This window comes from Perognathus longimembris, chromosome 11, assembly GCF_023159225.1.
Source record: "Perognathus longimembris pacificus isolate PPM17 chromosome 11, ASM2315922v1, whole genome shotgun sequence".
Taxonomy (NCBI): Eukaryota; Metazoa; Chordata; class Mammalia; order Rodentia; family Heteromyidae; genus Perognathus; species Perognathus longimembris.
Window position 1 is genome coordinate 38,619,012 of NC_063171.1, and position 24,175 is coordinate 38,643,186.

At 48.6% G+C, this 24,175-nt stretch overlaps 5 non-coding genes across 5 annotated transcripts; 3 read left to right on the top strand and 2 right to left on the bottom strand.

Annotated features, from left to right (window-relative positions):
- The first annotated feature begins 3,397 nt into the window (after positions 1-3,397).
- On the top strand, positions 3,398-3,468 carry Trnag-gcc. The gene has a single exon. It is a non-coding gene; the product is annotated as a tRNA-Gly (tRNA).
- Positions 3,469-7,143: 3,675 nt separating this feature from the next.
- On the bottom strand, positions 7,144-7,215 carry Trnae-cuc. The gene has a single exon. It is a non-coding gene; the product is annotated as a tRNA-Glu (tRNA).
- Positions 7,216-8,222: 1,007 nt separating this feature from the next.
- Positions 8,223-8,294, bottom strand: Trnad-guc. Its single transcript has one exon. It is a non-coding gene; the product is annotated as a tRNA-Asp (tRNA).
- A 554-nt stretch (positions 8,295-8,848) lies between these two features.
- On the top strand, positions 8,849-8,931 carry Trnal-uag. The gene has a single exon. It is a non-coding gene; the product is annotated as a tRNA-Leu (tRNA).
- Positions 8,932-9,541: 610 nt separating this feature from the next.
- Trnag-ccc lies at positions 9,542-9,612 on the top strand. The gene has a single exon. It is a non-coding gene; the product is annotated as a tRNA-Gly (tRNA).
- The last annotated feature ends 14,563 nt before the right edge of the window (positions 9,613-24,175 follow it).

Sequence of the window (24,175 nt, forward strand, 5' to 3'; positions counted from 1 at the left end):
TGGTATACTGTGGATCATTATAAGCTCTACTGCCCTAAAATAAAAATCCTTCCTAGGGCATTCAAGACTCTTCTCCCCCCAGACCCTGCACCTAGTCTGGGGTGCTCTTCTACACTCCCTTCCCAGCCTTTCTGCATGATCTCCTGCTAGAAGGCCTTTTCCTACAGCCTCCCTGATGGCATTTGGGGTGAGAGGGATGCATGTCTTCCCATCACTCCTATCATTGCCCCTATGTGTGGGGAGCCCCTGTGGAACCATATTCCTGGCCCTTCTCTGCCTTCACTCCCTCCTCACTTTTCAGGGTAGGATCTTTGACCAAACTCCCTGGTGGGTTTAGAAGGAGTGTATGGGCCTGCATGATCCTGCCCCTCTGTCTCCCTTTCCCATGATCAAGGGAGTCTCACAGAAGCTCCTATTTGCCTCTGCCCTACATTTCAAAGAACCTGCCTCTTTAAAAATAAAGAAAAATAGGAGCCAGGTGCCAGTGGCTCATGCCTGTAACCCTCAAGTGGTAGAGCGCTAGGCTTGAGCTGAAAAGCTCAGGGACAGTGCCCAGGCCCAGAGTTCAAGCTCCACGACTGACAATCAATCAGTCAATCAATAAAGTGCCTGAAGCTTCAGGGACATAATTTCAATTTCAGCATCAAGTACAAAATGTCCATCCTTGAGAAACCAGAGGAGAAATCAAGAAGGAAAAATACACAGCCAAGAAGGAGGCTCCTGCTGCAACCAGGGCAGATGATGCTGCATATTAGTGGCGCTTACTTGGCACAGGCTATGTGGGGCTTTGTAGCATGGTTGTCTACAAGTATTTATCTGAAGCTGTCATTGGTTTGGAGCTGAATTAGCTTTGGGCTGCTGAATCTAGAAGAGGAGCTCTCAGAACCAAGCTTCATGGCCTAGTGGTAAAGTGCTCACCTCATATACATGAAGCCCTGGGTTCGATTCCTCAGCACCACATACATAGGAAAAATCAGAAGTGGCACTGTGGCTCAAGTGGTAAAGTGCTAGCCTTGAGTAAAAAGAAGCCAGGGACAGTGCTCAGACCCTTAGTCCAAGCCCCAGAACTAGCAAAAAAACAAAACCAAACAATAGAATCAAGCTTCAGTGTTTTATGACCAGTGATGAGGATATTGCCCTACCACTATCGAGCTGGGATGCATGTGCTGGCCATCAAGAGATACTGAGCAGATGCCCTGAACTGTTCTGGCTGGAATGGCTACAGCCATGGCTTGCATGGTTCCTATAACAGTGAAATCAGGTTGTCAGGTAATGGTCCAAGTTCTTCCTGACATGTGAGGGTATGGCCTGACCAACCTCCACCCTGGGGCCCCTACTTGGCTGAAGCATGAAGATGTAGGGGGTTGAGAAGATATTAAATCTAATGAGTAAATTTAATTTAGTGGATAATTTAACAGTGCAAATGCACTATTGAGAAATACAAAAGCTTGATATGTGGACATCCTAAGAAACCAAGCAAGCCACTTGTTACAAAGCTGGGGTCAACTTGGACATCCCTACCCCTTGAATGTGTTCTACTTCTTTCTTCACCCCTCTTCTTCTCTTTCATGCTCTTTTCCTGGAAATAGACTCATCCATCCTGTGCTAGCACATGGCCTTTTGCTGCAGACTATTTTCTAGGGAATCAGAACTGAGACAGCAGCTTCAACAGGCTTGAAGCCACAGAGAGTTTGAGCCAGATAATAGCCCTGTAGTGTGTAGTTGTCAGATGCCAGACATGGCCACAGCCAGTAGGGAATGGCTGGGGAAGGCCTCGGCCAGGTCAGGAGTCTTGAAAAGGTGCCCTTTCATCCTTGAATGTAGCTTCTCCCGAAAAGATGTGGCTGCAGCAAAGATAGGAGGAGGAGGAGGAGGAGGAGGAGGAGGAGGAGGAGGAGGAGGAGGAGGAGGAGGAGGAGGAGGAGGAGGAGGAGGAGGAGGAGGAGGAGGAGGAGGAGGAGGAGGAGGGGGAGGAGGAGGAGGAGGAGGAGGGGGGGGGGAGGAGGAAGAGGAGGAGCAGGAGGAGGGGAGGAGGAGGAGGAGGAGGAGGAGGAGGAGGAGGAGGAGGAGGAGGAGGAGGAGGAGGATTGATTAAAGCCTTTGGTCTGTTGGAAACCAGGGCAATTGTTACTGCTTTAAATAAGGCAATTGAGTTCCAGGTGTATCACATGGCTTTTAAGCTTTCTGGTGTGAGAGGGGTGTGATAATGGTTCTTCCAGATTATCAATTTGATTGGAGAGTGATGCCTAAGGGATTAGCAAAGCACACTTCAGTGTGGGAATGCTTTCACAGAGGATTAACTAAGAGGAAAGATCTGCCCTGAATGTAGGTGACATGATTCAGAAAGAGAGAGCCTGAGAGAGCAGCGCCTCTCTCTCTCTCTCTCCCACCTTTCTCCTTTCCCCCTCCTTCCCCTTCCACCCTCCTTCCCCTTCCACCTTTTCCTCCCCAGCCTCCCTCCCTCCACCCCCACCCACCACCCTCTGTCAGTCTCTGGAAGGAGGGCCTGGGCAGCCACTTGCCCAAAAGACACATATTTCTACACACAGAGGCTCTAGGGGGCCCCCCTATGCAACCTCCTGTCCTGGTCACCAGTCCTCAGGACCCCCGTGTGTCTCCTCCCATGTCCCCCAACCACTTCCATTTCCTCAGCACTGTTTTCTTAGCCGAGGATGATGCTGTGTCTTGCTAGAAAGCTGTGCTCCTCTTCCCCTGGAGACTGATTAGCTTGGAATTAGGACAGCAGGGGGTCTTTCTCTTCGCAGACCGGCCAACACATCTCACAACAAGGCAGGAGCAGGCGCTAGCTCCCCAGTGATAGCCAGACCCCCGCCACGGGATGAAGAGTGGAGTTGGGGGCAAGGCAGGGTGAAAGCGCCTGGCCTGGGCCATGGGAGCCTATCAGGGCGGTCCCTCATCGCCAGAAGGGATGCCCCTGACCTGCCCGTCGGACAGCTCCTGCCAAGCGGGCTTCGTCAAGGGAGCGCATCTGCACTTTGGACCATGCGGTGGCCGAGGGAACCTATGGCTCTCCGCAGGGCACGGCAGGGCACAGCAGGGCACGGCAGGGCACGGCCCACGTCCCAAACGCTGGACCCAATGGGCGGGACAAGAGGGATAACGAGGGTGAAAGCAAGTCCACTTCTCACCCACCCCACTCCCTTCTTGCAGCACCAGGTGCCCCAAGGCCCACCCACCCCCTCCCCCCCACGAAACCACCATCTGGGAGCCAGCCTTTCCTCCTACTTGCCCATCGCCTGGCTCCCCGTGCCATCGTAGATCCTGTCCGCACTTGAAGACCTCAGCTGCTGGCAAATGGCAGGGAGCCAACCGCTGTCCATAGTCGGCCTGGGAGCACATCTGTGAAACCCATCAGCAGGGCCCGGCAGCTGTCTGTGCATGGGTGGTTCAGTGGTAGAATTCTCGCCTGCCACGCGGGAGGCCCGGGTTCGATTCCCGGCCCATGCAACGGGTTACCTTTAACATTTTGGTCCACTGCCTACACACACTCACAAGGTGGTCCAGTGGTAGAATTTTTGCCTGCCACACGGGAGACCCGGGCTCGATGCCAGTACAGTACCTCTAACATTTTGGTCCACTGCCTACACACACGCACATGCACACAGAGAGAGGGAGACAGATAACTATTCCTTCTCTCCCTGACAACCACTCCTTCACCCTTTACTACTTGAGGAGAGAAAGGAGAGGGGAGAGGGGAGAGGGAGAGAGAGAGAACTATTCCTTCTCCCTTTGTTGCCCCACCCAGTCTCCTCGAACAGGCCTCCTCCGACCTCCTTAGAGCCCTGCTAGCTGAGTCTCCACACACAAGCCACCCAAGTCACTCAGGGCGAGGGGTCTCATGCTCAAATGCTCTGAGCTTCTGCAGAACCCCAGCTGTATGTGAACCCACCCCCAGTCCTCTCGCCCAACTTCCCCTCCCAGACCTCAGACCCTTCCTGTCCTTCCAACCCTTATTGCTGTCACACCTTTGCCTGGCCTTTGTGGGAGGCTCATCACCCAGGAGAACAGAGACTTTCCCCCATCAAGAGCTCATCCTCACCCTTCTCCATTGTTGGTGGGAGTGCAAATTAGTACAACCACTTTGGAGAACAGTATGGAGGTTTCTCAAAAAGCTCAATATAGACCTACCCTATGACCCAGCCATACCACTCCTAGGCATCTATCCTAAACAGCAAAATCCAAGATATCAAAAAGGCATTTGTACTACCATGTTTATCGCGGCACAATTCACAATAGCTAAAATATGGAAACAACCCAGATGCCCCTCCACAGACGAATGGATCCAAAAAATATGGTACTTATACACAATGGAATACTACATAGCGATTAGGAATGGTGAAATATTGTTATTTGCAGGGAAATGGTCGGAACTCGAACAAATAATGTTGAGTGAGACAAGCCTAGAACACAGAAAACAAAGGGGCATGATCTCCCTGATATATGACTGTTAACAAAGGGAGACTGAGAGACAGTAGAGACCAAGTCTGTGAATACTGTATATATTCTTGATACATTGTATATTGCATATATGTCAACCTGACCTAGACAAGGGATAGAAAAACAGGTTGTAAGATATCATAAGAAATGTACACACTGCCCTACTATGTAACTGCACCCTCTTTGCACAACACCTTGTAAAAAAATTTATGTCCAATTAATAAAAAAATAAATAAATAAATAAATAAATAAATAAATAAATAAATAAAAGAGCTCATCCTCATGACACATCTCCCTCCAAGAGAACCACCCTGGCTCAGAGCAGTCACGTCTACCGCACAGGGGCTCCTCGGCACAGATGGCAAGGAGCACTGTGTCCACGCCCAACCACAGTTGGTTCCCCACTAGCCTGGCTGTGCCTCAGCTTCCCGCTAAAGGGAGTTGGGGTGGCAAGCCGCTTGGGCTCTGCACTTGATTGGAAGGCGGCTGCACAAGATGGATCTGGGCTGGGAAGTGAGATGGAGACCAGGTGGGAAACCAGTCCAGGTCCAACACAACACATCCTCTTCTGTTCCCTTCTGGCAATTTGAAGACAGGAGTGAGGGTTTGGCAATTACCATCCAGTGTCCTGCAGCGCACGCTCCACTCACCACACCTATAGGCATCAGCTGGGCAGGTGCTTATTCCTCCCACTGACACACAAGCTGAGCTCCCTGCCTTTGCCTCCAGCTAGCCGCCCCTTGTCTACTTGGCAGTCACCTAGCTCCTGCTGCTGCCTCTTCACACTTCTGCCTCTCTCTTTGGGGGAAGTTGTCCTGCATGGAGGGAGAGATCTCCATCCACACTGGCTCAGCTCCAGTGACCATCAAAGCCACTGCCACAGGTGGATCCAAGCCCCAGTTCAGGATTCCTGAACTGCCTGGCCGGAGGAGGTACCAGGTTGGTGACTGATGCCAGGTAGCCTACTAGAGGTGGCAGAGGATAAACTGGGGGACATTGGCAGGATGTGTTTGTAGCCACAGGAGGTGTGCCCAGAGCAGCTCTGTGAAAGATTCCTGAAGCCCTCTTAAATGTAACAGCAATGAGTGAGGGGGAGGAATAAGGAGGAAGAGGGAGGAAAGGAAGGAGGGAGAGAAGGAGGGAGGGATGGAGAGGGGATAGGAGGAGTCGATCCACGAGTTTCTGAGTGAGGGAGCAGGTGAGTGTATGATGGGATGAGTGCGGATGTGGGAGATGGGTTGGTGAGTCAGTGAACAGGTGATTGATTGGGATGGGGCTTGTGAGCCACTGTGTAAATACTGGGTGAAAGTTTGTGGGAGTAGGTGTGTGTGTGTGGGAGAGAGAGAGAGAGAGGGTGAATAAGAAGGCTGGCGGTGAGTGGGTAGTGACAGAGAGATGTCGTGGAAGGGTCGGTGGGTGGCTGTGGGAGTTAAGCAGATTTCGAGTGGGCAAGGGGCTGGGTAGATGAGGCTGATCTAGAGAGTGTTTGGGTGAAGAGGAGGGTGAAGGGGGCTTGGTGAAGGAAGGTGTGTGCAAAGTGACTTGCTCAGCAAGTGGATGAGTGTGTAATCAGCTGGGTAGATGTGTGAGTGAACTGGAGACCAGGGAGTAGATGATTGGGTCAGTAGAAGGAACATGGAAAGAGCAGGTGACTGAATGAGAGAGTGGGCAGAAGAGGCAAACGTATGTGGCATGAAGGAATGGACAGGGGTGGGGGTGGGGATGAATGAGGGAAGCAGGGAGTAATTGAGTGATGAGTGAGGGGGTGAGAGAGGGAGCGAGTGGTTGCACCAGTGACAGTCTGAGCAAGGCAAGGATAGATGTGCAGGAGGAAAGATAGACGGGTGAGGGAATCAAAGAGTGAGAGTCCTGCTAGATGCTGGAGTGAGCAGGTGACCAAATGAGTGAGAGGGAAGAACATGTGAGTTCAGTCTTGGGGTGGGGTAGTAAGGGGGAAGGGGATGTGCAAGTGAACAAATGGGTGAGTGAGGTGAGGGACGGCTTGGGGGTAGTAGAGAAGGAAGGGGATAAGGACAGAGGGACAGAGGGACAAAGGAAGGGAGCCAGTGAGGGAATGAAGGACAAAGGGAGTGATTGAAAGAAGGAGTCAGGAAGGACGGGTAAGAGTGAGAGACTCAGGCAGTGGGTGGGCCAGTGACTGTGAGGGGATTGAGCAGGTGAGTGAGTGGTGGTTTGGAGGGTTGGGTTTGGAGATTGGGATGGTCTGAGGCTAGAGAAAGGTGAGAGGAGGTGCGGTAAGATTCAAGAAGGAAGGCAGGAGGCTGACTCAGAGGTGGATGTCACTTGTGAGTCCACAAATGTATCATGTGTATGCAGAGGTGTGTGTGTGTGTGTGTGTGTGTGTGTGTGTGTGTGTGTGTGTTGGAATGGGCCGGTGGTGTTTGCGTAGTGTCAGCATTCCTCTCTCCGCCAGATGTGTCAGGATGGGGGGGAGGGGGAGGAAGGAAAGGCAGGGAGAAGAAGCTGAAGGGTGCAGGGTGGAGGGCCAGACAGGGGGAAAATGCAGCCAAGCAGTGCTGTAGGAGGAAGGGTCAGTGCACGGGGGTGTTAGTTGGGGCCTTGGAGAAATAATGTAGCCATGGGAAGTGTCCTAAAAGAGGATGAAGGAATGATATAAAGCGGAAGAGCAGCGAAGGCAGGTCATGTGGGAAAGAAAGAAAAACATTCCCTGACCGGGAATCGAACCCGGGCCGCGGCGGTGAGAGCGCCGAATCCTAACCACTAGACCACCAGGGAGCGCAGGAGCAAATGCATAGCATGTGCCTTCTGCAACCCAGCACTCACTGCCGTTGAAGCCTGGGGCACCAACCAGTCCCATGGGTTGGGGGCGTGGCTGGCCAGAAAAGAAAAAAGGGGAAGAACGCTGGCCGGCCAAGCCGCTTGCCTGGTCAACCCGACCCAACCTCCCCCTCCGCCTGAGCCAAGAAAAGCAAAAGCTATCCCGCTGCTCGCAGGACCCAGCACCTCCGAATCGCTACTGTCCTTGCCGGTCTCTGACAGGCGCACTCCACGGCAGCCATGCACTGTCTCCACGGCAGCCGGAGCCAACTAAAAAGCGAATGCACCGCGTTGAGTTGACCGCGAATCGAACCCGGGTCAACTGCTTGGAAGGCAGCTATGCTCACCACTATACCACCAACGCCTCACGGCTCGGTCAGCGCACACTGGCCGCCGGGGACTGGCGCGCGCGCGCCACAGCTCCCGCGACGTGCCCGGGCCTCGCTGCGCTGTGGGCGGGGACGCGGCGCTGCCCCGCCAGCCAGAGCCGCTCCCGGCCCGTCCTGCGCGCTGCCCGAAGCTGCTGACGGCTGCACACGCGGAATGGGGCGGGCTGGGCCCAGCCTCGCCTCCCTCCCGGGTCCCCCGGGGCGCCCTCCGAGCTTCCCTCGCCTGCCCGCTCCCGAGCCCGGGGCTCCACGCCTCCAGGGCTGGGAGAGGGCGCAGCCGCGCCACGGCGGCAGCCACAGCGTGTGGCCTCGTCCCGATCCAGGCCAGACACCCACTCCTGGGGACGGCTCCCCCACTCGTCCTTGAGTCCTGTCCCGAGACTGCGCGGGAGACACGGCTGCCCACGCCCACGCCGACGGCCAGGAGGAGGGAGACGTGGAAGGCGAGGGCTCGGGCGCTCAAGAGGGTTTGGGGCAGAGGGGGGCAGACGTGCGTGCGTGCGTGCGTGCCTGCGCGCGGTCCGCAGGAGGGCCGCCAGGAGCAGACGACCTCGGTGGGCCAAAAAGGAGAGCAGTCTCCCCGTCGGGGAATCGAACCCCGGTCTCCCGCGTGACAGGCGGGGATACTCACCACTATACTAACGAGGACGACGCGGCCCGGCGTCTGGGACACACCACCCTCTCCCCGACACGCCCGGCCCCGCTGCCCCGCTGCCCCGCTGCCCGCCTTTCCTGGTCCCCTCCTCCCACCCCCGCGCCAGCCTGGGCCTGGAGCCCGCACCTGCCCTGTCCGTCCTCTGACCCGGAGCCGCAGCACTCGCCGCACTCTCCCCACAAGCCCGGCCCCACCCGCCTGCCGGGGAACCGCACGGGCCCAGCTGCCCGCCGTCGCTGTCGCCTCGCTTCCCCGCGCGACGGGCGGCTGGCACCGACGCGGGCAGGAGCAGGTGCTTGAGCTCGCCTCCAGCTCGCACACCAGGCGCAACCATGGCCGCGGCGACGCCGCTCGATCGCGGGGCCGTTCGGGGGGTGGACCGCGCGGGCCGGAGTCCCCGAGACTCGACGCTGACCCTGCTTGCCATCCGCCCGTCGGGCCGGCCGCACGCCGCGCCCAGAGCACCCCGAGGGAGCGCGGCACCCGGCCAGGGCGCACGGCCCGAGCCCAGCCAGGCGAGCCGCTAAGCTGCGACGGGTGCCGCATCGTCAGGATGGCCGAGCGGTCTAAGGCGCTGCGTTTAGGTCGCAGTCTCCTCTGGAGGCGTGGGTTCGAATCCCACTTCTGACAGCTTTGTCTTTTGGGCACAAACATTCCAGGAAACCTGCCCGCGGCCCGCCCACCCAAACCAACACTCCCGGGACTCCTTGCTACCCACCTCGCCTTCTAGCTACCTGCTTTGCCTTGCCTTGCCTTGCGCTCTCTGTCTTGCCCGCTTCCCACACCCTGCAACCCACATGCTGCCACCCGACCCTTCCATCTTGGGGCTCGCCCTCGCCCCCATCCCCACGGGGCCTGCAGCCCACTGCCGAAGTCCAATCCCACACACGCACACAGCTCAGATGGACACGTCACCCCATCCCTCTCCGTTCTTTCCGCCGGAGGGAGCGCTCTGCTGGCCCTCGACCTTCCATCACCCCTTACCCTCATCGTCCTATGCCTCCCATCCCCAACACCCATACTCTCAAGCCCGGGCTTTCCCTCCAACGCACACCCCTGACTAACAAGCCCACGCAACCACACAGACAGTAACTCCCGCCTGCCCCAAGCCCCGCAACCTCCAGGATCCCGGCACACACTTGAAGCCAGCCAGTGCTCACCGAGAGCAGGGAGGCGACCACTGGCCCTGGCCGACCTGTGAAGACGTCTGCAGCAGGACCAGGAGCCAACCTTTATGTGTGCATGGATGGTTCAGTGGTAGAATTCTCGCCTCCCACGCGGGAGACCTGGGTTCGATTCCCGGTCCATGCAGTTATTTACTTTTACACGCTGGTCCTGCTCCTTGCCTCATTTGCTGCGCGTTCGCACACCGCCCCCCCCCCGACACACACACACACACACATACACACTCCCAACCTTTTCTTTTCCCTTCCTTGTTCACCACTCCTTTACTCTGCCCCATAAAAACACAGGAACAACCCACTACATCGCACCTGCTTCCTGGCCTGGCATCCAATCTACCCACCCTCTGATATCTCCTACCCATGAACATTACCACCCTCACTCCAAACTTCTACCTAGCCCACAAACTACACTATCCCAATGGCCACCACACCGGCTCCCTCTTCTCCTACAATGCCCCGCCGTCATCCATGGACTCCCAGGACTTCCAATAGAATCACCCATGTGCACCCTGCTGCCTCCCCTATGCCGCCCACAGCCACAGCACCACAGCCGACACCACCCATCTCCACCCTCACCTCATCCACAACTCCTCATCTCCCACAACTTGGCTCCAGGCTCACCACTGGTTTGGGGTCTGCTCCTTTGGCATCCCTGAATTACCTATACCCATGCTCAATTGTCTATACAGATATGGAATGACACATGCTCACTCCTCGCAGGTTCGATCTCAATGGAGAGGTGATGCCAACACTGTCTTGTGCACTAGCCTTGCCTACCACTACTCAACCACTGCACACACGATGCAGGGTGTGAGGGGTGGGGGCAGGGGTCTCTGTATCCCTCCCCCTAATTCCCCTCCCCCCCTCTGTCACTCTGGCTGCCATGAGCTGCTCTGCTCTGCCCTGCCCTCCCCACCACAATGGACTGAAACAGTGGGCCAAAATAAATCTTTCCTCACTTACGTTATTTTCTTGGGTATTTCATCAGAGTGATGAAAGATCTGACCAACACAGGGCCTTGGCCTACCTAGGCAGGGTAGGTGAATTACAGAGGAAGTACATGCCTACTGCTCTAGCCTTGTAGAGAGTGAAGCAAAGGCAAGTAATTTCACTGCAGAAAAGCAACTGCCATAAAGGTGAGGGGAGGGGAGAATATTCCCAAAGGGTCAGCTTCCTTAGGTCTAATTGAACATCAAAACAACACAGAGCAAGAGTAGCTCATGATAAAAAAAAAAGGTATCTATTGATCATCTTGTCTAGAAGACATGTCACCAAACTACTCATTCATTGCAGCTCTGAAAAGGACAGTAGCAATATGATTGAAAGACATCATTTTTAAGTTCCTCCATGGGAAAGAAAGGTGTCTCCTGGGACCAGGGGGAGGGGGATGTATATATCTATCTCCAAACAATTACTGCTTAATGACAGAATAAACTGCGCAAGGGTGATTTCTACCACTCAAGCTAAACTCATAAGGCATAGTCTCCAGACAGATGTAAGAGACTGACCTCCTTCTAATCAGGCTAACATTAGAAAGGCCTTTTTCCCATTTATCTTCCATGATTCAGACATCAATCAGTCACATTAGCAATACTAAGGATTACACTTGATGGGCATAATTTTATAGGAATAAATGTTTTAAACATTTTAGAAGGTGGGGTTAGATTGGTTTAAGTCAGTGGGCCAAGTGCCAGTGTTCAGACAGTCGAATGTGTCCTGCTAAGTCTCCAAATCACAAGATAAATCACCTACTAGTTCAACTTAGGATAATTGGAGCATACATCAAAGATCACCAGTAACTGATATAATACATTACATTTTAGAAGAATTCATGGGATACTTATTTTCCAATAAGACAAAGGAGACAATTGTCTTCTTTACAGGAAAAAAATAGATAATCAATGCAGAAGGAATGCTACCCTTAGGAAACCATCACTTGGTGATCCCACAGAGATAATTGATTCAAGACCACCATGGATCCTAAACACAGACAATGACTGGTTCATGGACAAAAGGAAAGCCTTGTAATCCGGATGCCTTGTCACCTCCAGAGCTGTAAAGAAAGGGGCAACATACCCTCACAATGGAATGGACTGGCTGAGCTGGTCTTAGGCATCTTCATGTTCCCAACAATCTCATGCAGTGAGTATCTATTATTGTCCCTACTTCACAAATGAGGAAACTGAAGCATAAAGAAATTAGTTTAGAAGCCAGGCACTGGTGGCTCACGCCTATTATAATCCTAGCTACTCAGGAGGCTAGGATAAGATATAAGGATCAGGGTTCAAAGCCAGCCTTGGCAGGAAGGTCTATGAGAGTCTTATCTTCAATTAACTACCAGAAAACTGGAGGTAGAGCTGTGGCTCAAAATGGTAGAGCACTAGCACTAGGTTTGTGAGCAGAAAAGCTCAGGGACAGTGCCCAGGCCCTGAGTTCAAACCCCATGACCACCACTCCCATCACCAAAAACAAAAGAAATTAGTTTAACCCAAGACCATACACTAACTAGTAAGTAGAAACTAGAATTGTCCAGCACCAATGTTTGTGCTCTTAATTACTTGAGCAAATGTTCTTGGGGGGTTTCATGGGCCTCTTTTGAACAGAGGCATTTGTGAACAGTAGAGCAGCAGCTTGGAGTTAGGGCACTTGGCTCCTACTGAGTCCACTACCATTCACTATTTAGTTTCTCTAAGCTCTGGTTATCTGATCCGGTGGGCAAGAAAAGTAGTAACAGCTGCTGGACTGGATTGCATTGGGAAGGAGATAATCTTTGTAAACAAGGGCAGATGTTCATGGAAGCAGGCGGTCATGTACCTGTGCTCAATGAAAAACTGGTGTTGGTTTCCATTTGCCTTTATTGGTCCCTCCCTTCTCATTATAGTGAAACAACTGTTGAGTTGCCCAAAAAGATAATTCAGAAGAGAATGAAAGACTATAATCTGGCATCCATTTTAATGTGAGAGGAATAGGATGAATAGAGAAGAGGTGTGGGAATAGATGTATTCGTATCCCAAAGATAGATTTCCATGATTTGGGTATTATTTGATCATTTTCCAGAGAAATAAAATCAAAGGGGTGATTTCCCTAGAAACACCCTCCTGGGGCTCTTGTTGACAGAGAAAAAAAATGTGTTCCTGAGATAGTTTAAGTAAATAGCAATTCTTTGGGTGAGAGCCTGGCATACCCTACGGCTCTAGATCTCCTGGCACCAGGCAGTTGAAGAGATTAAGAGATTAAGGGATGAAAACAGCTAGGGGTGCATGTGTTCATGGGCTTCCTCAGGGCTGTCTCCTCCATATACAGCCCTCAGTCTCTCTTGGCCATCTCTGCTTCATTGTCCTCAGTCATAGCTTGTGTGTGAGTTTGAAAAACCTCTGTTTACAGAGCCACTGTACAAGCCCAGTGGAAAATTCTAGCCCAAAGTTGACCCTATGACCCTTGGTGAATGAGGAAGAGAGTTGGAAAAAGAGGTCAAAAGATACAGCCTAGAACATGTACCTTTCACGCATCTTCCTTCCATCTTCCTGGGGTGCTCTCTCTTAGTTAAGGTCACTGTTACCTGGCCTCATCAAAAATAGGATAACTACTGGGGGTGGGAGAAGGAAAGAGGTTCTGTACCTCTAAATTATAGAGTGACAGGTGTGCTGAGGCCAGGTACACACTACCCAAGAGGGCCAGGAATTCCGAGACTGTGATGAGGATGGCCAGTTATCTAGTTCCCAAGGCTTATTGTTACAGGAGATCTTGAAGGCCATCCAATCTTTGCACGTTCTCATGCTGGACTCTCTCCACCACATCCCTGCTGAGATGTCACCCAGTCCTTCTGGAATAGCTCCAGGGCTGGGAAACTGCAACGCTCAAGGCTTGCAGTCCCAGGTAAGAGCTGGAAGGAATCTGCTGGTTCAGTGCATGCTGAGTAGGAAATCCTCCAGCTTCTTAGCATCCCTCTTGCCCTCCAAATGCTACCTCCCTTCCTTGTTTCCCTTAGACAGACTCTGCTCCCTAGACTTATGAAACAAGCTATCATCTCTAAGAGTTGCTTTCAAACACCTGGGGATCAATATAATGCAGCAGAACCCCACTCCCTTCACTGCCACTCACATGTTTGATCACTGGATATAAATTCATTGTCTACAGCTGATTCAGGCACTTTGAACTCATTGGTGAACAAATCAAAAGGGGTGTGTGTGTGTGTGCACGCGCATACTTGATATACGAGGCTTGAACTCAGGACCTAGGTGTTCTCCCTTATCTTTATCACTCAAGGCTGGTGCTCTACCACTTGGGCTTCAGCTCCATTTCCAGTATTTTGCTTGTTAATTAGAGATAAAGAGTCTCATGGACTTTCCTGCCTGGGCTTGGCTTCAAACCACAATCCTCAGATCTCAGCTTCCTGAGTAGCTATGTTTATAGTCATGAGCCACTGGTTCCTGGCAACAAGACAGATTAAAGAAATAAACTCTTGCCCCAAAGGATACAACATTCTAGGGGGGGAAACTGGCAACAACAATACACATGATAAATAAGAAGTAATATAGAAGTTGGTATGTGCCATGAAAGAGAGGAATAAGAGGATCCAGCGTACTCATAGAACACTGCAGTTATAAATATAGTACTCAAGGAAACCCTCATGGAGAAGGTGACTTGATAAGAGGTATGGAGATTCTGTGGCCCTTTGGGTAACCAATGGGCAGCAGAGAAAGGGGAACAAGACACAAAGTAGCATCATACCCGACAAATGTGAGGACAAACAACAGGGAACAAGACAGAGGCAGGAATACCAGTTCAACTACCAGCACAAAATTCAGGCGAGAGATGATGATGGTTCAGACAAAGGTAAAGATGGTAGTGGTCAGAAGTGGGGAGGTACACATTGTGAAGATTACTAATTTACTGATGGATTAGATGCCACGTACAAGAGAAAGAAAAGAGTCCATAGGATCTCAGAATATTTGACCTGAGCAGCTAAGCAGATGGCAACTCCATCCTGAGATGGTAAACAGTATGAATGGCATAAATTTATGGGAAAAGACCAACAGTTTTCTTCCAAACAAGTTACATTTAAAATGTGCATTGGATGCGGCCAGCTCTGTAAGTCTAGGTTTAGAAGAAAGGTCTGGAGACAGACCTGTTGGTCACCGGCATGAGTTGGCATAAGCCCACCAAGTGAATGCTCAGTGGCAGAGCAGGTCCTCGTGACCACTCCAGAAACATGTTTTAGCCGCCAATTCTGTGGGTCAGGTGAGCTCACCAGTTTACTCTTCGCTCTCCCTCATTCCACAAAATAGCATTTTTATCACTTATTGGTCATTGTGCCTCACAGTTCTACATGCATAATCTCATCCTATCCTGAAGTAACACACAAAGGAGCTGCATTTTGCCCATGTGAGAGATGACAATGCCATGATGCTGAGATCACCACAATCGTCCAATAAAGGGACACAAAATGCCCAAGACCACAGACTATTAATAAAGACCAGTGCTCTCAAACTTGAAAGGCCAATGCTATATGTAACTGCAAAGCTATAGCAACAGAGTATGTGCTATAGAAAATCTAAACTTTAGCAAGAAAGTTAAAAAAAATCTGAAAGGGAAAATGACATTAGACTCATGAAAACATGGGACTTGGGTGTACGATGGGAACAAGTCAAAGCTGAGAGCCACGTGGAAAGTCAGGAGGCTCGTTAAAGGCTGCTTAGTAAGCAAGTCACTTCCAATGCAGAAACCATAAAGAAGACTCAAAACACAAATTCTAAGCAACTTAATCATTTCTAAATGGAGAGATGAAGATATATGAGTCTTCAATAGCAGCTTCAATGGAAAGTAGAATAGCAATTAGAAACCCTGGGGGTGGGGAGGGAACCATGACAGTCTAAGAAAATGTTGGTTCATATTTGATGGAAACTAAACTGTGAGGTAATAGTGGATAATTGATGCAGGAGAGAAAAGAGACCTTCATTTACAGACCATTCTCCTTTGAGTGCCTAAGGATTAATTATATCGTATTTTATTTCTTTTTCCATGAGCCTAATCATAGTACTTGGTTCTACAGCAAATTGTGTTTACATAACCATAACGCCCTAAATACTGTTTAAGGTTTGCTGTTTTTAGGATCAACCACAAGCACAGAATACTTAATTACCATAAAATAGCTACAGGCTGAAGTAAAAATATGGCTGACAAATCTGGAGGCAGGAAATGGAGGGAAGTCTACGTGCAATAATGTTCTTATTTTATGCGTATTAGGGAATCAATAGATTCTTGTCTAACAATGTTAATAAAAAGAAATATTATGTATATTACTTTTAAGCATAAATTTAATCACTAGAAAAACTTAGTGATATTGCAGATCAAAATCAGGAAGTAGCCGGCACTGGTGGCTCACACTTGTAATATTAGCTACTCAGGAGGCTGAGATCTGAGGATGGAAATTCCAAGCCAGCCTGGGCAGAGAAGTCCCTGTGAGACTCTTATCTCCAATTAACCACTCAAAACCAGGAAGTGGCGCTGTGGCTCAAGTGGTGTAACACTAGCCTTGACCACAAAGAAGCTCAGGGACAGTGCCCAGGCCCTGAGTTCAAGCTCCAGTACTGGCACAAAACATAAAAGAAATCAACAAGAGGACAGACAGAGAGAAAGTGCTGGGGCTGGGAATATGGCCTAGTGGCAAGAGTGCTTGCCTCGTATACATGAAGCCCTGGGTTTTTCACCCCAGCACCACATATATAGAAAACAGCCAGAAATGGCACTGTGGCTCAAGTGGCAGAGTGCTAGCCTTGAGCAAAAAGAAGCCAAGGACAGTGCTCAGGCCCTAAGCCCAAGGCCCAGAACTGGCCAAAAAAGAAAGTCCTGCATTCTTTGTCTTTCCTACAGTTGCATTCATAAGATTACCAAAAGCAGGTAGATTATGAATTTATACATATTGTCACTTTATTTATATTTGGGTGTTAATGATCAGGTAATTGAAAACAAAACATGTTAACACAGGAGTGAAACAAGGAATAAATTTGCTGTTATTGTACGTCTCTACTGTTTTAATTTTTACATGATGTGTATCCCTTTACACACGCGTATTCCTATAGTATTAGTATGGTGATGCATCAGAAGAAACTCACAAAGCTGAAGTTCTAGCTAATGACCACTAGATGCCACTAGGGCCCCAGGCTGTTGCCGGTTCAGGAAAATGGATGTCCGGGAGAACTGCCTAGCTTTGTATGGGGAATTCACAAGAACACAGGAAGGTGGCAGCTGGAGACCAGTGTTTTGCCAGCAGTAGGTGCTGGCATTATGGACACATCCAGACATGATCTGCCTAGAATTACACAGAGCAAGAGACCAAAAGTGCACTAAAATGTTTAAAGTTGTTTATTTTTCTTATTAGCATATACTAACTATACAAAGGAATTTTACCATGGTATTTCCAGACATGCATACTGTATACTTTGATCAATTTACCCTCCTATTACTGTATTTCATCCTTTCTTTTCCTTCCTCTTAGAGCAGCTTTTAGTTGGTTTTTCTGTTCTACTTTCACACATGTGTATGACGTGCTGCCATCGTATCCATTCCCCATCACCCTCTTCTTCTACCTTCTGTTGGTTCCTACACTCAAACAGTACCCCTGTTTAAAAAAAAAAGGGTGACTATTTGGCAGTTTCCTTTAAAGTGTACACTTAATCCAACCCAGCAATTCCACTCCAGGTATTACCCAAGTGAAATGAAAACCTAGACTTGTAGAAAACCTGTACATTGATATTTTTATCAATTCTGTTCGTAATCATCTCAAATTAGAAGCAACCTAAGTATCTCTAAACTGGGAAATGACTAAACTAATTCCTCACAGTAGAATTTTAGTCAGTAACTCAACAAAGAACAAACTCCTGATAGCAAGCAGCAACATGAATGATTCACATGTAGTATGATACCTTAAAGAAACCATTCTCAGGCTGGGAATATGGCCTAGTGGTAGAGTGCTTGACTTGTATACATGAAGCCCTGGGTTCGATTCCTCAGTACCACATATATAGAAAATGGCCAGAAGTGGCGCTGTGGCTCAAGTGGCAGAGTGCTTGCCTTGAGCAAAAAAGTCAGGGACAGTGCTCAGACCCTGAGTTGAAGGCCCAGGACTGGCAAAAAAACAAACAACAACAACAACAAGAAAAAACAACAACAAAGAAACCATGCTCAAATTTTAAAAAACAGTATGATTCCATTTCTAGGACATTCGGGGGGGGGGGGGTTCTGTGTGTCTGTGTGTCTATATATGTCTGTGTGTGTCTGTGTAGTGTAGTGTAATATAGTATAGTGTGTTGCTACTGCTGGTTTGAGCTTGGGGCTTAGTCTCTGTCCCTTAGCTTTTTCTCTTATGGCTGGGGCTCTACCACTTGAGCCATATCTCTACTTCCAGCTTTTTGGTAGTTAACTAGAGATAAGAGTCTTACAGCCTTTCTTGCCCAGGTTGGCTTCAATCCATGATCCTCTATTTTCTATTTTGGGTAACTAGGATTACAGGCATGAGCCACTGGCACCTGACCTCTAAGACATTCTAAAGGCAAAACCTAAGGACAAGTTAAACACATCAGTGGCCATCAGAGATGGGTGGGAGAGGAGGTTCACGGTCAAGGGGATGCAGGGAATGCTTGCGTGGGAGTGTTGCTCTGAATGTGGTATTGTATTTGTCAAAGTTCACGGGCCAGGTACCACAAAGAATATAAACTTTTAAGTAGGATGGGGAGAGCTCTTTTGCAACCATGATTAATGGGTGCCTCAGGACCTATGCCCTTTCCCTAAGTCTTACAAGCTCCATCCCGAGCTGCAATCAATTGTCTGTTCAGAGGTGAACCCTGAGAGTAGCAGCTCTCACCATTCCACCTAACACCTTGCTTCCACAGCTCACACCCACATATGGCCCCACGTTCTCCTCCCTTTCCCTTCACCCTGCCTTTACTTCCTTCATGAGACTTTGCTTGATTGGCCTCATGTTTCATAGGTTTGCTGTTTTGTTTATCTACTGTCTGCCAACTCCCAAGTGCATTCTTCTCTACACAGCTCCTTCTGAGTAATACACAGTAGGATCTCATGACATTTTTTTTTCTAGTCCTGATGCTTGGACTCTGAGCCAGGGTGCTGTCCCTGACTTCCTTTAGCTCTAGGCTAGCTCTCTACCACTTCAGCCACAAGACCACTTCTGGCTTCTTCTGTGATTCAGTTGGAGATAAGAGTCTCACAGACTTTCCTGCCCAAGCTGGCTATGAACCTCAATCCTCAGATCTCAGGCTCCTGAGTAGATAGGATTACAGATGTGAGCCACCAGCACCCAGCTGATGTGTTTATTATTTTAGTGAATGAAGAGTGAATAAAATGCTTATAGCAGTGCCCAGTACAGAAAAACAACTCATGAAACACAAGCTGTTGCTTTCACTATTTATCGTTATCATTACAGAGTTTATCACTATTAGGAGTCATGGTTAGAGTTCACATTAAAAAATGACAAACAGGGGCTGGAAATATGGCCTAGTGGCAAGCGTGCTTGCCTCGTATACATGAAGCCCTGGGTTCAATTCCCAAGCACCACATGTATAGAAAACGCTCAAGTGGTAGAGTGCTAGCCATGAGCAAAAAGAAGCCAGGGACAGTGCTCAGGCCCTGAGTCCAAGGCCCAGGACTGGCAAAAAAAAAAAAAAAATGACAAACAGCATTAGGCATTATGGGATCCAGTGTGACCTGACAAGAGCCATTTTGTTGTAATGACTATATTCTCCCCATCCCCCAGGCATGCCTTCTAAATCTATAGCAGAAACAAAGTCATGGACTCAGTCAGCCAAGCATTTTGTTCCGTGCCTTGGCATGTGGACTGTGCCTCGTAGATGTTGTGTTCATAGTCTAGGAGAAAACCCAGGTATATCCTTGTAGAGTGAGGCCTCCCTTAGCTCCTTTTGCCTCTGAGTCCAGGAATCCCCCAGATCTGGTAGCATCCGAGATACACTTCAGTCAGTAAGTCCTTTACACATTATTTTGCAACCCTAGTTTTTTCTGCCTCTTTCTTTGTTCTCCCAGCACCTTCTGCCTTTGGTGATTAGTTCTACATCAGACTTTCTAGAAAAAGGAGTAATGTAAGTGGGTTTCTCTTTCCTTCCAAAGGAAGGGCCATTCACACTGCAAAGGCTTGGCAGAGGCTGGTGTGTGTTCCTGGTCAACTAAACACAGCGCAATTGCTGCTCCTTCCCTAGTCCTTGTGTGTTTTCTTCAGGGCATCATGGCAGAGAGTGTCAACATCTCAGGTGTTATGGGATGGACCCTGCTGTGTTTAGCAAGTTGCTCTGTAAATACAAGCCTTTCATTCCTGAGTCTTCCATCTGCACAGATTGGAAAGAGTGGAAACGCAGCCATCTTTGGTTTTCTTATGGGGACTAAGGCATGATTCACCCCCCCCACTCCCCATCCTCCACCCACCCCACCCCACCCATATGCAGTTGAGAACATATCCGCTCTTATTTCTAGAGTAATGATTCTCAAACTCCAGGCTGTACCAGAATCAAGCAGAAGGCTTACTGGACACCACACTGTCAGGTCCTTCACCATCCCAGGGAGTGGAGGGGAAGGAAAGGGAAAGGAGAGACAACCAGGAAGTCAGTCTTCCACATAGATCTCCCACATTGTATTTGGTATGGGGTCTCTTGGGGGTGGGGGGGATGTCTCTGCATTGACTTGATTGCCTGGTTACTCTTTTGACCACCGTAACACATTAGTACCAGAAATAAAAGAAATGAACCTTTGTGATCTCCCAGTCCCTAGACTCAAGATTCCTCATGGAAAGAATTAGGCTTTCTTGTTCAGCTGTTATTTACAATATAAATTTTTTTAAACCTTCATTCTCCTCCTTGTGCTACTCAAAATAGGGCCAAGAAAATGTCTCCTTGGCTCCCATTCCTGGGGTACCTCCTGTCTCAAGCTCTATGGAACCCCTACCATTGTGCCAGGGAAAGAGCAGGCTAATCCATCCTTATATCCTGAGACATAGAGATGAGCTTCCTGCCTACATAGCTCTATCTCCTACTAGAAGTGGCTTCTGAAAGGCTCCCCCAAGAAAATCACTCAGGCACATAGTCACATACAAAGGAAAAGGAGTTCTAATGTCAGTAACCTGACAGGCTACCTCACAGGCAGAGAGTAGCAGTGAGACGGGGCTATGAGCACAGTTTGGTAGTTCCTGTGGAACATGAGGACAGGAAACTGCATTGTGAAAGACGTTAATGTTTACAGTTGTAGCTACACAAACAAGGGAGAAGGAAATTACATTCTGGGGAGGGGCTGTCATTTGAGATTGCAGCTACCTGTGTCACCTGTTTTCAGGTAAAAGCCTGTGTCACCTGGTTTTGGCGAAAGGCAGTTTTGTTTTTGCCAAAAGTCTAAGGTAGCAGACTGGGTAGAAAGATGGAAGAGGAAAGGCTAACAGTTTCAAAGACCCCCCGTCTGGGAAAGGCCGAAGCAGGGCTGGATTCAGTGGATCCTAACAAGGGTTCACTTTATTCAAACAGTGAGAATGGAGATAGAAATCGATGCTTTACACAAAGAGATAGAATAGAGGGCGCAAAGCAAGTCTGGCGCTGCTCTGGGCAGCATCCTCTTTCCTTCTGCCTGCATAGAGCTCCAAGCTCATGAGCCCACAGGGTTCCAGGGCTCAATCCAATAATCCATCTCCCACCACATGCAGGAAACCTTTTCATGGTATCCACCACCCTGGTCATTACCTGCAGCTTACTGAGAATTCCCTCCACTTACCTGCTTCACCTAAAGTACATTCTCACAGTGTGGAACAGGCCAATGTGGAAGATCGAGGACCAATGGCCCCTCATTTCAACAGTTCCCTGGGAACACGAATCTGTGTCAAAGAGGGATCTGTATCAAAGAGGGACCTGTTTTTCCCCAGAAACCCTGTTTTTCAGTAAAGTTGTCATTCTAATGTCATCCACTAGACAGCAGTGGTATAATTTACCTGAGAACAGAGGATGACATCTCTTTTAAAAATTAAAACACTATTGGGAAATGGATGGACCCAGAAAAAAATTATATTAAATGATGCAAGTCAGGCTTAGAGAGAGGAAAGATGTGTGTTATCTCTCATATGTGGAAGTTAGATCTAAATTATGAACATATATGAAAATATATGCAAGGCCGTATGTATAGATACACAAACTGACTAAAGTATGTCTTATGCAGGAGAGGATTCCATTGGCATGCCTTTTTTCTGAACAACTAAATGAATACCAGGAAGCAGAAGCTGGGACATGTTTTGTCAGGAATGGGAGCTGTTAAAGGAAGGGGATGCAGACCCACTGAAGGAGGAAGTGGGGGGGGGGGAGACAGTCTTAATACTCAATGTAGCCTGAGGGGATGGGTGGGGTTAAAGAGATAGGAGAGAATGATGGAAGTGGTGACATGACCAAGATGCATTGTTACTCACAAACTGACATGTTGAAATGACACCCTTCCTTACAAACATGTAAAGATAATTTTTAAAAGTTAAGGAAACACTATACCCACTTTGAACCCAATTTTTTATTTAAATTATTTTATTTTCAAATAAGTAACAGGCATACAAACAAAAAAATGACATGCTTTATGCTTATCTCAAAACAATAAAATTTTTAAATGCATACATAAAGTAACAAATTTCAATTAATGTTAATCTAATGTGGCAAGTAAAGCAATTCTACTGGAACTAGGTTGGTGATTTGTTTAACAGGATTGACGTACATTCATATTCATATATATATATATATATATATTTTTTTTTTTTTTTTTTTTTTTTGCCAGTCCTGGGCCTTGGTCTCAGGGCCTGAGCACTGTCCCTGGCTTCGTTTTGCTCAAGGCTAGCACTCTGCCACTTGAGCCACAGCGCCACTTCTGGCCATTTTCTATATATGTGGTGCTGAGGAATTGAACCCAGGGCTTCATGTATATAAGGCAGGCGCTCTTGCCACTAGGCCATATTCCCAGCCCCGACGTACATTCATATTTGATCCACTGGTTTTGAACTTAAGTCTGTTTACTTTATTCATAATGGGCCATCCTTTGAGTCAGAGCTCTCCATTCCTATTTTAGAATTATTTTTTCAATCATCAACCCATCCTTTTGATGAACCAGTCAGATGAAGAATTGCAATCCCAATAATTCACTCATAATGTCTTGTTATATCAAACCCTTGTAGTTATTAAGTAATTGTAATACGTGTTAACTTGGAAATTTTCACTAGGAGTAAATATGTAGGTATAAACCATTGGAGGAAGTATTAATATTTTCCTTGGGCTTGTTAGTCCATGAAGGCTGGTCTGACCCGCCTGCCTTTCCTCCCTGCAGCCATGTGTACTCTTGCTTCACCCCTCCCCTGGTCTCCTCCTGACTTCAAGGCTCCACAACAACACCTCCACCAGACTGCATGTCTGACATCACTTGCCCCAGAACTCTCAGCTCCTGAGGCTGCGTCTCTTCTATAAAGCCAAATACGGTTGTTTTCTGGATCAGCTTGTTGGAAGTGGACAACGACGCTCCAGTGTCAGAATGAAATAGACATACAAGAGATGCGGGAGACTTCATCAAGTCCACTTGCTTACACACAAAAGGGTGCAGTATTGTTACGGTGCCCACAGCTCTGCAGGCATACTGAGCCGAAGACTTTGCTAGGTTTTTGTTTGTTTGTTTTTGTGTTTTTATTCTTGCTGGTCCTGGGGCTTGAACGCAGGATCTGGGCTCTGTCCCTGAGCCTCTCTGTGCTCAAGGCTAGTGTTCTAGCACTTGAGCCACAGTGCCACTTCTGGCTTTTTTTTTTTTTTTCTGTTTCTATGGTACTAAGGAATCAAACCCAGGGTTTCATGAATGCTAGCCAAGCACTCTACCACTAAGCTAAAATCCCGGCCCAACTTTGCTAGGTTTTAATCCCAGTCCAAACTGTATAGCTCCTCCTTGTCAAGGAGTTAGGCTCACACTCAAAGTATAATTGATTGTCAATGCTATAAGGGGGGGCTATCCTTTATTTAAGGTTTGCAACTTTATTTTTTACTTTTTTCCCCCCCAAATTTTCTTTCTGGGAGTGGGGCTGAGGACAGGCTGGCTGGCAGATGCAAGTTGGAAGAAGTTGATGAGGTCAGTCAAAAGTTGCAACCCCATAGGGGTCTTATTCCTTTTAACTCCACTAATGAAGATTTTTCTTTCTAACAAGCAGCACACTTGGTAGTTGCAGTTTTATTCTTTTCACTCCTTTGATAAAGATTTATCTCCCTAACTAGGCTAGCTGGTCACAAACAGCGTGCCAGGTAATTACAAGTTATTCTTTTAACTTCTTCAACAAAGATTCATCTTTTTCACATGGCTGCTGGTCACAAGCAGCACAGATAATGGTTATGACTGAAGTCAAAAAGCAAGTAATTCCAGGAAACAATAGTACCAAAAAATATCAGTAAAAGCCATTGATGATGGCCCATGCCCATAATCCTAGTTACGCAGGAGGCTGAGATCTGAGGATCCTGGTTCAAAGCTGCCCAGACAGGAAAGTCCATAAGACTTACCTCTAAGTAACAACAAGAAAACTGGAAACAGCACTGTGGCTCAAAGTAGCAAAACATTAGCCCAGAGTGAAAAAGCTCAGGGTAATACGGAGGCCCTGAGTTCAAGCCCCACAACCGAGAAAGAAA